General features: G+C 36.4%; 1 protein-coding gene, 1 long non-coding RNA gene and 1 pseudogene across 8 annotated transcripts in view; 1 reads left to right on the top strand and 2 right to left on the bottom strand.

Moving 5' to 3' along the window:
- The window catches only part of LOC134205641 (protein sidekick), a 351,195-nt gene that overhangs the window by 211,684 nt on the left and 126,507 nt on the right, over nt 1-13,004 (bottom strand). The window lies entirely within an intron of this gene.
- Nucleotides 8,431-9,368, bottom strand: LOC134218481 (small ribosomal subunit protein eS8-like; annotated as a pseudogene).
- Nucleotides 9,791-11,937, top strand: LOC134209535 (uncharacterized). Its single transcript, XR_009978758.1, has 3 exons — nt 9,791-10,223; nt 10,351-10,549; nt 10,672-11,937. It is a non-coding gene; the product is annotated as an uncharacterized LOC134209535 (long non-coding RNA).

Below are 13,004 nucleotides of genomic sequence, written 5' to 3'. Positions count from 1 at the left end.
CTGCTTCTTGTTCACTTTCCACTCGGGGAGGAGTTTATGGCAAGGGGGCATACACTAATTACGTAAGAAATTTTTCTGGGTTTTTAAAAAACCAACCCCGACAACCCATGTAAGATTTTTCCCATACAAATCATTTTTTATTTATATGGAGCGTAAGAAAATGGCAGGCCCTCCCTCCCTCATAAGTGCTTACGTAACTAGTGTACGAACTCCAAACCTGAGCTATGTCTATGTCTGAGCTGAGTCTTACAAAACTGCATTAATGAATATAAGACATTTTCAACATCTAATAAGTTGTTGAAGAATGTTTACTAAGTCATTGCTATTTTTTCAATATTTCTTCATTTCGCGAGACATTGTCTTGAAATAAGTGAAACGCGGGACATTTCGTGGGATTCTTTTCAGCGCGGGACAAATGTGGAAAACGCGGAACGTCTGGTCACTTTGCATATAGGTGACCCAATCTGTCAATTTGGCCAAATCAGCCATCTTGGATTTTTGTATGGAATTAAAGCTTGTTTGTTTACGTTTTGCAATGCAATGCAATGCGGTTTTGCTGAACCCCGACCATACATAAAGGTTTTGAGCACGATGAGGAATGAGTCGTTGCGCAAATTTAGTATAAATATTTTTTATATCTGCTTGCAGTACATATAGCAATAAACAGTGAACGATAATCTACTTCAATGGGAAACTCCAACCATTCCATCCATCACAAATAAAAATTTACTCTAAATAGAAAATAATTGCAGCCAGGCTAAATTTAACGGATTTTTTTCCATTAAACCATTCCGCATTCAGTGTCAGATTTAATTGCTATTCTGTTTCAATAACAAACCGTCCAAATAAAACATTGCCATACCAACGCCACCATCAAATGCACATAAAGTTACTGCTCCTACTCCATTGCTTTATCTCGCTTTCGTTCGTATCCGAATTTTGTGAATTGCGAAACGGGATGATGGTCAGTGTCAACTTCATTAGTTGGGATATAATCGAAAACTCAGGTTCGAATGTCGAGTGTAGTGAAGTGCGACAAACGTTCAACGGCCGGCTGACTGCCCAGCCTCCACCCAGGATATGGTAATCATATTAAAAATTTACGAGATACTGCACTCATCGAGAATAATTTTAATAATCATTAAAATTAAAATTCCTTATTGCACCAAAACCCGGTTCACGGCTTCCACCATTCAGTCTAACGTGTCAGTGATAAAATTCTTCTTTGCGAAGTTTTGTGTGTCAACTGCCGAAACGAAAATAAACCCATCATAACTAACCTAGTGGGCGATTGGCCAAAATCTTTCCGCGGATGTCTATCTATAAAAACACACGTATAAAGTCGTATGCCATAGTGCAGTAAACTAAGAAATTGCACTCCCCAATGTTGTCATCATAATCGTCGTCTAACCCTGACGGGCTCTAGGCAAAGGCAGCACGATTGACAGTGGCCTACAGAGCTACAATTCGCTAGCAATAAAAAAGAGACCTAATTTTGCCAAGAATCGCAACCGTTTTTTCGTGAGAAGTCTGTTCAGCTTCAGCATGATGTCCAGGGTGTTGCTAAACACTTATTTTTGAAAAAGGTATCGTACTCATCCGTAATTTGATTTCAACGTGTTTGAAAAAATCAAGACGATTCCGTATTTTATCTAATTACAGTATGACATTACGATAAGTTTTGAGTGACACCCTGATACTGAAAGTGAACTGTAAACATTAAGAGGAATCAGGGGATGGCACAGAAAACTACTCCTTCTTTAATTCAGGGTTTGGCCAACCGACTGTTGATTGTCAAGAGCGCTCTACCTTCGGTGGGGCTCTGTCTTATGGTCATTGCAAGAACACGCGAGACGCGTCTAAATATAAGGAACGAGAACATAATCGTTATTTTTGTAATTGGTTGATGTTTTTTCTTCACTTTTGTTTTGCACCAGAAACTGTCGCGAATTATATGGTATAGCTTTGGTGCTCCACTGAGATATACTACGCTATGAAGGATACAGTAGAACGAACGAGTTTTAACTCGAACTGAAGTAAGCATCAGTGCCATGTTCCGATGTGACATTATCGGTGATGGCGGTTGCTTAGAAATAAATTCAGTGGAAGCTGTCATTTCAGGGCGAGTAATATTAATTATAGTGTTTTAGTCCACTAATTTATTCATTTATGACTAGAAAAGAAATTCGGGGTTCTTGTTCAATTCATTCCTATAAATGAAACACTGGTTGACTATCAAAAAATTGTGATGTAGAGTAGATGCCATGCATGCACAACATAGACCACTAGTCAAGACGAACAAGGCTGGTGGAACGAATAAGAACAGCCCAAGTAGAGGTGTGCGACGGTCCGAAAATCGTCTGCGGCAGCGTTTGTCTACTGCCTTTTTAGCGGTTTTTTGTTGCATTTCTAAAATATTTTTTCAGGATATTTTTAAGACATTACGGGAGAATCTTTTGAATTTCGTCGATAAAATCTAATTAATTTACTAAGGAAATTCTTTTAAGTTTTTCCAAAATGTTCAGTTCTTTGCCTACCTTTTGTCCATTTTGATCCTTTGTTCTTATCGACCTTTTGTCTCTTTCGACGTTTTGTCCTTTCGACCTTTTGCCTTTCGACTTTTGGTCCCTAACCCGGCTGAAAAAGACATATGGTAATTTAGCCAAAAAAGCCGTTTAACCTAAATGGTTGTTTGGCCGAGTAGTTCATTTGGCCAAAATGGTCGTATGACAGAAAGGGCCATTTTGTCGAAAATGTAATTTGAACAAACAAACAGATCATACGGCCGAAAGTGTCATTTGTGGTACCCGTTCCATGGTCAAAAATGTCGTCCCGTTCGGTTAAATGGCTTTTTCAGCAACATGATATTCTCAGCCAAATGGCCCTATCTGCCAAACGACCATTTCGACTAAACGGCGTTTTCGACCAAATGACCAGTTGTCCATTTCGGCCAGATGGGCTTCGGCCTAATGATTTGTTCAGCTGAATGACATATTTGGCCAACCAACTTGTGGCCTTCGGTCAATATTTCGATCAAACGGCATTTTCAGCCAAATGACCTGTTCAGCCGAACGACATTTTTGGTCGTATATCCGTTTCGTCTTATTGGTTTGTTTGACCATATGACACTTTCGCCCAGATGTTTGTTGGATCAAATGACTTATTCAGTCAAACAACTTTCGGCCTTAGGCTAAACTGCTTTTCCCCGTTCATTGGAAAATCCTTGGAAAATCCCACAGAAAACTCTTCGATGTTTCCATTGGATTTTTTTCACAGTTTCCACAAGAAGTTGCTCAAAATTTGAACAGATATGTTTCATAATTTTCATGGAAAATTCTTCAGAATTTCCTCGTGCATTTTAATTACACGGAAAATTCTTCCAAATTTCCAGAAAAATTTACTCGGTATTCCAACAGGAACATTTTTGGGTCGAATTTTCAAGAAAATCATTGTTATTTTCACAAAAATATCTATAGTTTCAATTGATGCTTCGGAATTTCCACGGAAGATTTGGCGGACTTCTACAAATCGAGCAGCATTCAAGCATGGACTCTCAGGGAGCGTATTCGTAAGGAACAGACTAGCTCTTCGAGAGTAGAGATGAATTGGACGAAAAAAGCGAAAGTACCAGGCGGACTGAATGGACAGCAAGGGAACGTCCACAAATTACGTAACGCTTAGAGGGGGAGGGGGTGTTGAGAGAAGTGTGACGATCCATACAAGGTTTTAAAAAGCTTCATACAAAAAGTGTGACATAGGGGGGAGGGGGGTTGAAAAAGTCAAATTTTTGCGTTACGTAATTAATGGATCTTCCCCAAGCGGAACCAGCATATCAGTGAATACCTTAAACGGGCTGGGGTGCAAAATCAACCGTATCTTAAAACCAGTGTTGCGAAACTCTTACTCGTGAGTAAAAAAATACTCACTCTTTACTCATTTTGTGAGTAATACTCAACCCGTGAGCTACTCACTAGATACTCATACTCGTGTCTGTATGTGTACTCTCAATGTAGTTCCGGCGTACACAAATTAGAAACTTCACTAATACGTGTCTGACAAATATAACAAATCTAAATTTAAATTATGGCAGAGAATGGTAGCAGTTATTGAAAATTGATTATTCTAATACCATTTTATATAAATATAAATAAACGAATAAATAAAATAAATAAATAAGCAAATGGAATCGGAGCCTGCTATTAGATTGGAACCTGTGGGGGAATAATGCCTTTCGAATTTCACAATTAATAGAAAGACTCACTACGGTCTTCGATAGAAAAATTATGTATGCTCTTTTAGTGCAATGTCTTCAATTGTCTTAGACGAGTTTAGGGTTCTTTCACAAATTACGTAACGCTGAATTTGATGATTTTGGACACCGTTCCTTCCCCCACGTAACACTTTTTGTATGAAAGGTTAAATTTGTTTTGAATTGATCGTAATGCTCGGCCTTATAGACAGTGGAATACATAGATGAGCGGAGATAAATCCTCTGTCTCCAAACGAACTGTCAAACGTGTCTCCAAACGAGCATGACATAACGATTCAATGGCAATGGTCAGGGCTGTGACGTCACATGCGCGTGTGCACGGTCAAAAAAACCGACTCAGCCATGCTTTCGCTCATCTATAGATTCCACTATCTATACTCGGCCTGACCTCCTTCCTCCCCCTACAGCGTTACGTTATTTGTGAAAGTCCCCTTAGTACTTTCCATTCAATTCCACTACACCCAGTTACGCAGTTAGAATTTATTAATTTCTTGGTTAACTCGAAGTTTCACAGCTTTTTAAATACCACTTGAATTTCCTTTGATATTTTGTGAATTTTTTTCGTGGGGTCAACTCATTGTTTCATTGACGCTGAAGGTCTTAAACGACTAACACCAAACCGTGTAAAAAAACTGGGTGTACGTAGTAAATTTTAGACAAATTGTAATTAAAATCTGGGTGATGTACGATACGGAAATATGTGGTTCTAAAGTACATATTTGGAAGCCTACATACAAAGAACAAAAATGTATATAAATGATTTGAGCTTTACATTCAAAGATTGTTTGGTTTTCGTCAAAAGTCAAAAGTTTGTCCGTCACTGTAAAAGTGATGTTTCATTTAATTCTAGAGAAATATTTGATATGGTCCTATCTAACAGAAGTAAACAAGTCGAGTCCTTAGTTTACATTTGTTTACTTAGATTACTTACCATTAGAACTTTGCATTAAAATTTTTATTTTTTTTACTAAAAAATTATAGCAATGCAAAACTGCCAATCTGATTTTTCGAAAATATCGCACAGATCTGTCGACTGGCCGTTTTGCTATGTGACAGTCCAATCTGATATAAACAAAAACTTTGTCAGATTATCAGATGGGATCTTTGATTGTTTCCCTCGGTTTAGCCGGTTTAGTTATAGTTTAAATTTGTAATTAGTTCATTTTATTGAAAAAAAAAGTGTGACACTTTGTTTCAGGTGATAGGGTTTCTTACCTTATTCTTAGCATATCATGCGCACAACTGCATTATTTAATTGATATTTATGACAAGAGCAACTTTTCCTGAATTTGATGGGCTGCAAATACTGCATTGGGGTTTACTTCTGCTTAAAAAATAGCTATTCATGCTAAATATCGTTCAAAAAAGCTTTTATTTGATTTAAACTAATGAGGTGCAGCACTCATTTCAGTCATAGCGATTCGCATTCCGGCATACATAAAACCATTTCCCGGCCTAAGCAAAATTTCACTCAATCTCTTAACATTTTACTCTCATTCTCTCTCGGGACGGTAGAAAATACGACGTTAACAAAAATATGCACGTTCCACGACAACAAGATGCCAGATGGTATTATTCATAATCGTTTTTATTTGGTTGAGAAGATATATTTACTCATCCAAATTTCTTCCAAATACTTAAAAACAATATTTTTTCACCTTTTGAAATCGATAGAATTATAAATAACATGATAGCGTCAACGTATTAGACAGTTTTCCTATTAACGATGAAAGATTATTTTCATAATCCTGGCCTTTTGGCAGCACGGTGTGGCTAGAAGTTCTTGGGTGAATTTTTGTTCGGTTTAAGAATACATTTTCAAATGTATTCTAGTATGTTTATATAAGTTCTAGTGATATGTTCTAGTGATAAGATTGAGGTGCGTGTGTTTAGCATTATGGTGTGGTGATTAAAAGCTTGAAGCAATAATTTTATCGGGCACTGTGACGATTTTCAGGTATGTGTTTATTTGATGATACCGTTTTGTAAAAGTGGAAAGAATCACTCCGGCTCAGTGGTGTGGCATCGGAGAGCGAAATTTTGAAATCTACATTTTTATTTTCTACAATTGGATCAATTAGGAGTAAAAAAGTGATTAAAAAATATTGAGTATTGTGAAAAATAAATGGGAGACTTTTTAAAAATTATCAATCATAAACCCATGGCTTCCAAACAGTATAAATCATTAGTTTTCTGTGCAGTGAGCCGGGAACCGGGTCCATAGGCCCAAGTAGTGATTTACCCTATTATGAATTAAATAACAAATTTTCTATCCGGATCCGACCTTAAAATGAAAATCTGTGACTAAGGTAAGTTGTGCAAACAATAATTTTGAAGTGTTTTGCTGAGCTCCGACCAAACAATTATAGATCAAGTTTCGGCATCGGATTAGTATACGTACCAATGCTCCTGAATGGAGGACACACCAAAAGTGGCCAAGAGAGAAGGCTGGCTAGTCATGCCATCGTGTCTGATGAAGACACTAGTTGTATGGGAAAAGGTCTCACATTTAGCACCGGCGAAATGCCATCGTACAATAACGACGTGGATAACTGGGGCTACAACCTATGATCAATTTCTTTTAATTATTTTTCTTTTAGCAACATAAACAAGTTTGATATTTTTCATCAATTTGCCTAAGGACCTATGTGACTTTGATTTGTGTATAAAGCCCAATATCACAGGTCTCAACTGATTGTTTGAATGCGAAAGGTCAGATGTACAAAAGTACTATAACACCCGAAAAAAAGGGGGAAAACTGGAAAACAATTCTCGCTTAACTTTTCAAAAGGACCTAAGTAACATTTTTTCATGAATTAATTTGAATAGCGCAATCAACAGAACAACACGAAAGGTATTGATTGCGCTATTCTAATTAATTCATATAAAAAAAATTACTTAGGTCCTTTTGAAAAGTTAAGCGAGAATTGTTACTATCAGTATCTACGACTGTTATATTTCCTGATAACGATTTATAAACCGTCGCACGATATTCAAAATACTCTATGATAGAAAGAAACTAGTTAGGCAGAATATTTTGTAAATCAATTTGGCAATTATTTAAAAAAAAATCTTAACTCTAACTTCTTAACTTCTTAACTTAACTCAAATATAATAAATGTATAATTTGTGATACAACTTTGTCAGCAAGAATTGTCTAATTTATACATACCTCTTTAAGACGGAATTTCTATCGTTAAAATGAATTTAGAAATTGCTAGAAGACTAATATATTATGTGGTGACCATGTCCCATGACCATGTCAAAACTGTGTATCCAGTAGGGATACAGCAAGTAAGTAAACAATCTACTTTATGCGCAATATTTATTACAGTACGAATTCAAAAGGATATTGATACAATTATTTTGGGTTGAAGAATTTTGTGAGTAAAAATAACTCGTGAGTAAGTAATTTCTTCATACTCACTTGCGAGTATGAGTATTACAGTTTAAACTCACGTGTGAGTATACACGCAGTGAGTTTGAATTGGAATACTCAAACTCGCGAGTGAGTGAGCAGGTTTCAAGCAATGCTCACTCATTTCATCACTGTTGTTATTCTGCGATTATTGTTCCAGTTTAAAGCCTGGTAATTACCGAATCTTTTTATTAGCCAATTTTACACCCGGAACCAAAAAAGGACAGAGTTATTCGACTCCTAACTACCTCGAATGTGTCTCCCTGTATGCAGTCCTGCAGCCACTTCAAGTCTTTAAACCCGAACGCCGCTGATATATGCTCGAAGGGGCTGTGAAACAACGGTCCTTTTTTGGTTCCGGGTGTTGTTGGTAATCTAAGAAATCTATTCAGTGGCCGAATAAAAAACTGGAGACGCTGCTGACAAAAGTGAGGAATACTCATGCGCCGAGTGGTAATCGACTGGAGACCTTTATTAACTTCTGAATAAGAAGAAGAAACTGTACGATTATCTGGAAGCGGCACAGCTTAAAGACCACCTGAACAACTCGATGATGATGCACGTGTTGGAAGCTGTTTCCAAGCTACAAGCCAAACTTAACTTCTGGAACTGTGTTGTTGGTTACATCTAGTAAGGAACGTTTAACGTGTGTAGCAAGTAAACATGATCTTCGCGTTTACAACCCTCTAACACATGGCGTCATTATACCCCTCGTTTACACACTTCTGTACCGTCCGAGATCTTACTTGGATTTCTTGCTCTTAATCTTCTTCAGGTAGAATTCAAGTTCTTTGCTTGGGTGGACAGCAATAGCGGTCAGCAGACGTCCAGCGATAAACTGTTCCTTCAAAGCGAAGTCCAGCTTGGCGGTGCACTACCGTTTGACCTATTTCTTGAGGATGCGTTTGCAGCGCTTCTTCGACAGCGCATCCTCTACACCGAACTGACCTCATGCTTTTTTCCCAGTTACAGGTTTTGAGGTCGTGAGTTTCATACCACTGACGGAAGGAAGTAGCGTCGATCACAATGATGGCGTTATAGATCAAGGTTTTGATTCGGACCAGCTCGTTGTTCGAGGCAGCTACCGGCATCAAGACAGAGGCCACGGAATTCTCGGTTTGTACTACGGGTCTACCTGCACAAAATGAACACGGGTAGCTCCAATCTTAGTGTTTACAGACGGGCGTCCGAACTAATACTTCCTCTTCTTGCGGATAATTGTCTTCTTACCACACGTGGCCCGCCTATTGTGATAACTATCACGGTATATGTATACCCATCTTGATGTATTGATCGAGAAAAGGGACTAGGTCCGGTTCAATAGTGACCACCGTTTTTGTTTTTCGGATGTCACGGCTGTCAGGAACGAGCGAGTGCATTCTAGGGAAGAGGATACCAGAAAGAAACTGTATGTGAAAGGTTTACGAAGTTCTTATTACTGAACAAATTCTCTAGCATGAAATGGTCTTGTAGACTGAGCTAAATCACTGATTTTCAGCGTTTTACTGGTGATATGCTAGAAGCGAGACAAGGATGTGGATACCCGGATAAAAATTTACAATACTTTGTATGGTATAAACTATTAGTATATAATAAATTGTATGGTAATCAATACAACCTATTGTAAAGTTATTGTAGATTTTTTACGATCGAAAAAAATCTGTGTTGTACTCACATCATAGAAACAAAACATTTTATTGTAAGCAATAATTTTTATTATATTTTTATTGTTTATTTATTGTTAACCAAATATTCGTAAATTGAAACCATACATTAAATTTAATCTAGATATTTGTTCAAAAAAGTGCTTAAATTAACGAAAATTATTAGCTTCTGAAATAAGTTTATTTACTAAACATCAAACGAAAACAATGAAATAACAATAGAGTCTATTGATAGTTAATTTATTTTGAAAAACTATATATATGGGAACAAAATTTTGATTGTAATAATATTTAATAATTTCTTTAAACTTAGGCAAGAAATCAAGATAAATTTCAACCTTTTTCACAAATTAAATATCTTTTTATTAATTTGAGATTTGTGTGGTTTTCTTTAACAGTGTATGGGGATACTCAGTTGACAGTTCGTTTTTGTTTATCTCCATTTTATCCAAGTTAAATTCTAGTGATTTGATGCTCCAAATGAAAACATAATTAAATTTGATCCGAAGTGAGATTATCAGTTAAAACTATTAGTTTACGGAAGCCAACATGATATTAGTGGATTAACGACAGAGAGAGAATGTATTATCTTCGACCAAACTGCATAGTACTTTCTTTGACCGGTGTTCCGACGAAAGAAGGACGTCGCTGCTTTTGGGTTTTGGATTCTCTCAAAGCTGGCTCCTTTTAGCATGCTAGCCGTCATGATCATCTCCTGAGCTCTGCGGCTGGTCTGTTGCAACTGCCAAGTGATCTGACCCAGCATTCCACACTAAATGTTGCATTGCTTGAATGAGAGCCGCTGGATTTCGAGTAGCAGATTACGGCAATCGATGGAACTCGGTAAAATACCATTGCGTAGCAGCATAAGGTAGGTCACTTAGAACCATACAATATTCCGTAAAGTATTAGTTCGGAGTTAGAAAGCTTTTCGAGTTTAACCAAATCATTTGACGAACATTAATGTTTATACACGATTTTTAATTTATATATCACAGGTCCTTACCATTCGTTTCCACAATTGACGGCAATTAGATAATACATCAGAAATATATAAATGTAGAATCCTCAGATGGCCCTGTAGCTGTCATCGATCGGTATCATTGAATTGCGTTAATTGCAAGATCGTTACCATCATTTCAATCATCAATGAATTGATAACACCATCGACAAATCAACTTTCAACGCTTGAACAAGGTAAGGGCAAGATGTTTTTAAATTGCACTTCTTTACTAATGAAACAATGTATAACTTGTATAATGAAACAATTTTGTTCCCTTCTAGAATACGTATAATGAAACAATTTTGTTCCCTTCTAGAATACACCAAGGAATAAACTAATTCATGACTGCCAACACTATCAGATCGTGGATTATTATGCAACAAACAACAAGAACGCAGACTCAATATCAGGATAGTTTGTAGTGATACGATTGATTCCGCAATTGTTAAATTATGACGTTTTGTAGTTCTAATAGATCGTTGGTTTGATGGAATCTTGCCTATACGTCCACGCTGGATCTTACCATGCACGCCATATTATACGAGTGTCTATCAAGCTGGTCAACTATTCAATAAAACTTTAAAATCACCTCAAATATTGCCATAACATAACACATTTTGAAATATCCATATTTTCTAAACTACTTTCTTATTAAAATTGTTTGCAATTTGGCAGAAATTATCTCCTTGAACAGAAAATTACTTTTATATGGCATTTATAGTGCAAGCTATTATATCACACGATGTAAAAGGTTACATTTTTTTTTGGGAATATTGCACATGACTCTTGATGACAAAATTCGTTGTCTGGAATTACATATTGAAGTTTGCTTAGGAACACCTCTGCTTAGTACTTAAACCAGGGAGCACCGCTTAAGAGTTAAGGCTCTGTCTCATTTGGAGAATTAAACTGAAATTAAACTTAAAAGTGACATTTCAATAATTATCAAATAACCCTGCTCGCAGAGCAAGATTACTTTTGACAGATATTGAATCATTTTGCATCGATGTCTTATTGGAATTACTGGGTAGCACCAGCCATTTTTATGACTGGGTTATGTGCTAATTTTCGAACTGTCACTTTTAAGTTTAATTCTCCAAATGAGACAGAGCCTAAGTGAAGGTGAATAAATTGGCCCTAAGTGGGGTGTCTACATGTCATAAGATAAAGTAGTACATACTATTCAATTTAACTGTACTACTTGATTGAAACTTTACAGAAAAAAATGTTCAACTTCAACAACAAAGCCGGCTAATTTCCATTACCAACACCGTTCCCGGGCTTTGCTGTTGATGTCGAAACACATTACTGTACAATGTTACAATCAAGTAGTAGAGTTTAATGTAATAGTATTTATTTATACTTATTTATTAAATTTAAATTGATGTTTTTCTATGGTAAAACAATAAATAAAAAGTATGAAAAACATAAGAAGAACATTTGTTTCTATTGTTTAAATGGTGAAAATCATCTAATAGAAGTACAGTAAAATGAGTTGTTTTGGTCTGAATTTTGTATGGAAAATTTTCATTTTTTTTATTGTAAAGATACGTAACAACCCCTATAATCTATTGTAAAAGTCCCATTTACCATTCATTCAATCGTGCAAAACAATAAATTCTTGGGTGATTTAATAGTAAAAAATACATTATGTTTAATGGTAGCTATATTGTATTGAATGATGCTGTAACAATAAAATTTATTAAAATTTTATAATATTTTTTATCCGGGTAGGGCCCCGATGCATGGCCAAAAAACAGTATTACTGTTCTGTTTTCTCAAAAAAGGATTGATTTCCTATTAACAAGAGGCGCGCCTTCAATGGGGTTGCTCACTGTGAAGGGTCTAAATAGCGGTACCTTGTCATGCTTCTCTAGTAATGGAGTAATTCGACATACACTTAAACACTAACGATACGGGTAACGCTAAAATAGATCTAATAACTGGTCGCAGTGGCACACAGGAAAGGAAAAAACTAAAAAACTAAAAAAACTTATTGTTCAGCAGCAATTTCGTCCCACAGGAAATATTGCTGCAGTTCTTCCATGAATTCCTCCTGGAATACAACTAGCAATTCCTGCAGGAACTATACCAAGAGATCTTAGAGAGTTCCTCCAGAAATTCCTTCTGCAGCTCCTCCCAGAATATCTTAGAATTATTCCTGAAGTTCCTCCAAAATTATCTACTGTTGATCCGCCAAAGTTCCTCCAGAAAATTCCTTTCTATAAAATCCTATAGGAAATCCTCTAGAGTTCCTCCAGCAATTCTTCCCAAAAATTCTCCTGCAGTTAACCAAGTGATTCTATCTTTGGTTCCATTACATATTTCTCCTCGAGACCCTTTAGGATTTTTTCCTGAAACTCTCCTAGGAATCCATCCTGAAGTTCCACAAGCAAATCATTTTAGATTTCCTCCTAAAGTTGCTCCAAGAGTTTTTCCTGTAGTTGTTTCAGTTGCTCCACGAATACATCCATATCTGTTATAAATATGATAAAATATTTACTCGAAACGGGTGGCATAATGATTTAGTAACATTATATACAATATTTAATTATTTATTTATTGCATACACTCAATCTGAATTCTTCAAGGAATTCATGCTGAACTCCCCCAGGAAGTCATTCCGAATTTCCCCAGGAATTCATTCTA

Source organism: Armigeres subalbatus, chromosome 1 (genome assembly GCF_024139115.2).
Source record: "Armigeres subalbatus isolate Guangzhou_Male chromosome 1, GZ_Asu_2, whole genome shotgun sequence".
NCBI classification, from domain to species: Eukaryota; Metazoa; Arthropoda; class Insecta; order Diptera; family Culicidae; genus Armigeres; species Armigeres subalbatus.
The sequence above is the reverse complement of the archived record's forward strand: the minus strand, read 5'-3'. Positions and strand labels throughout refer to the sequence as shown.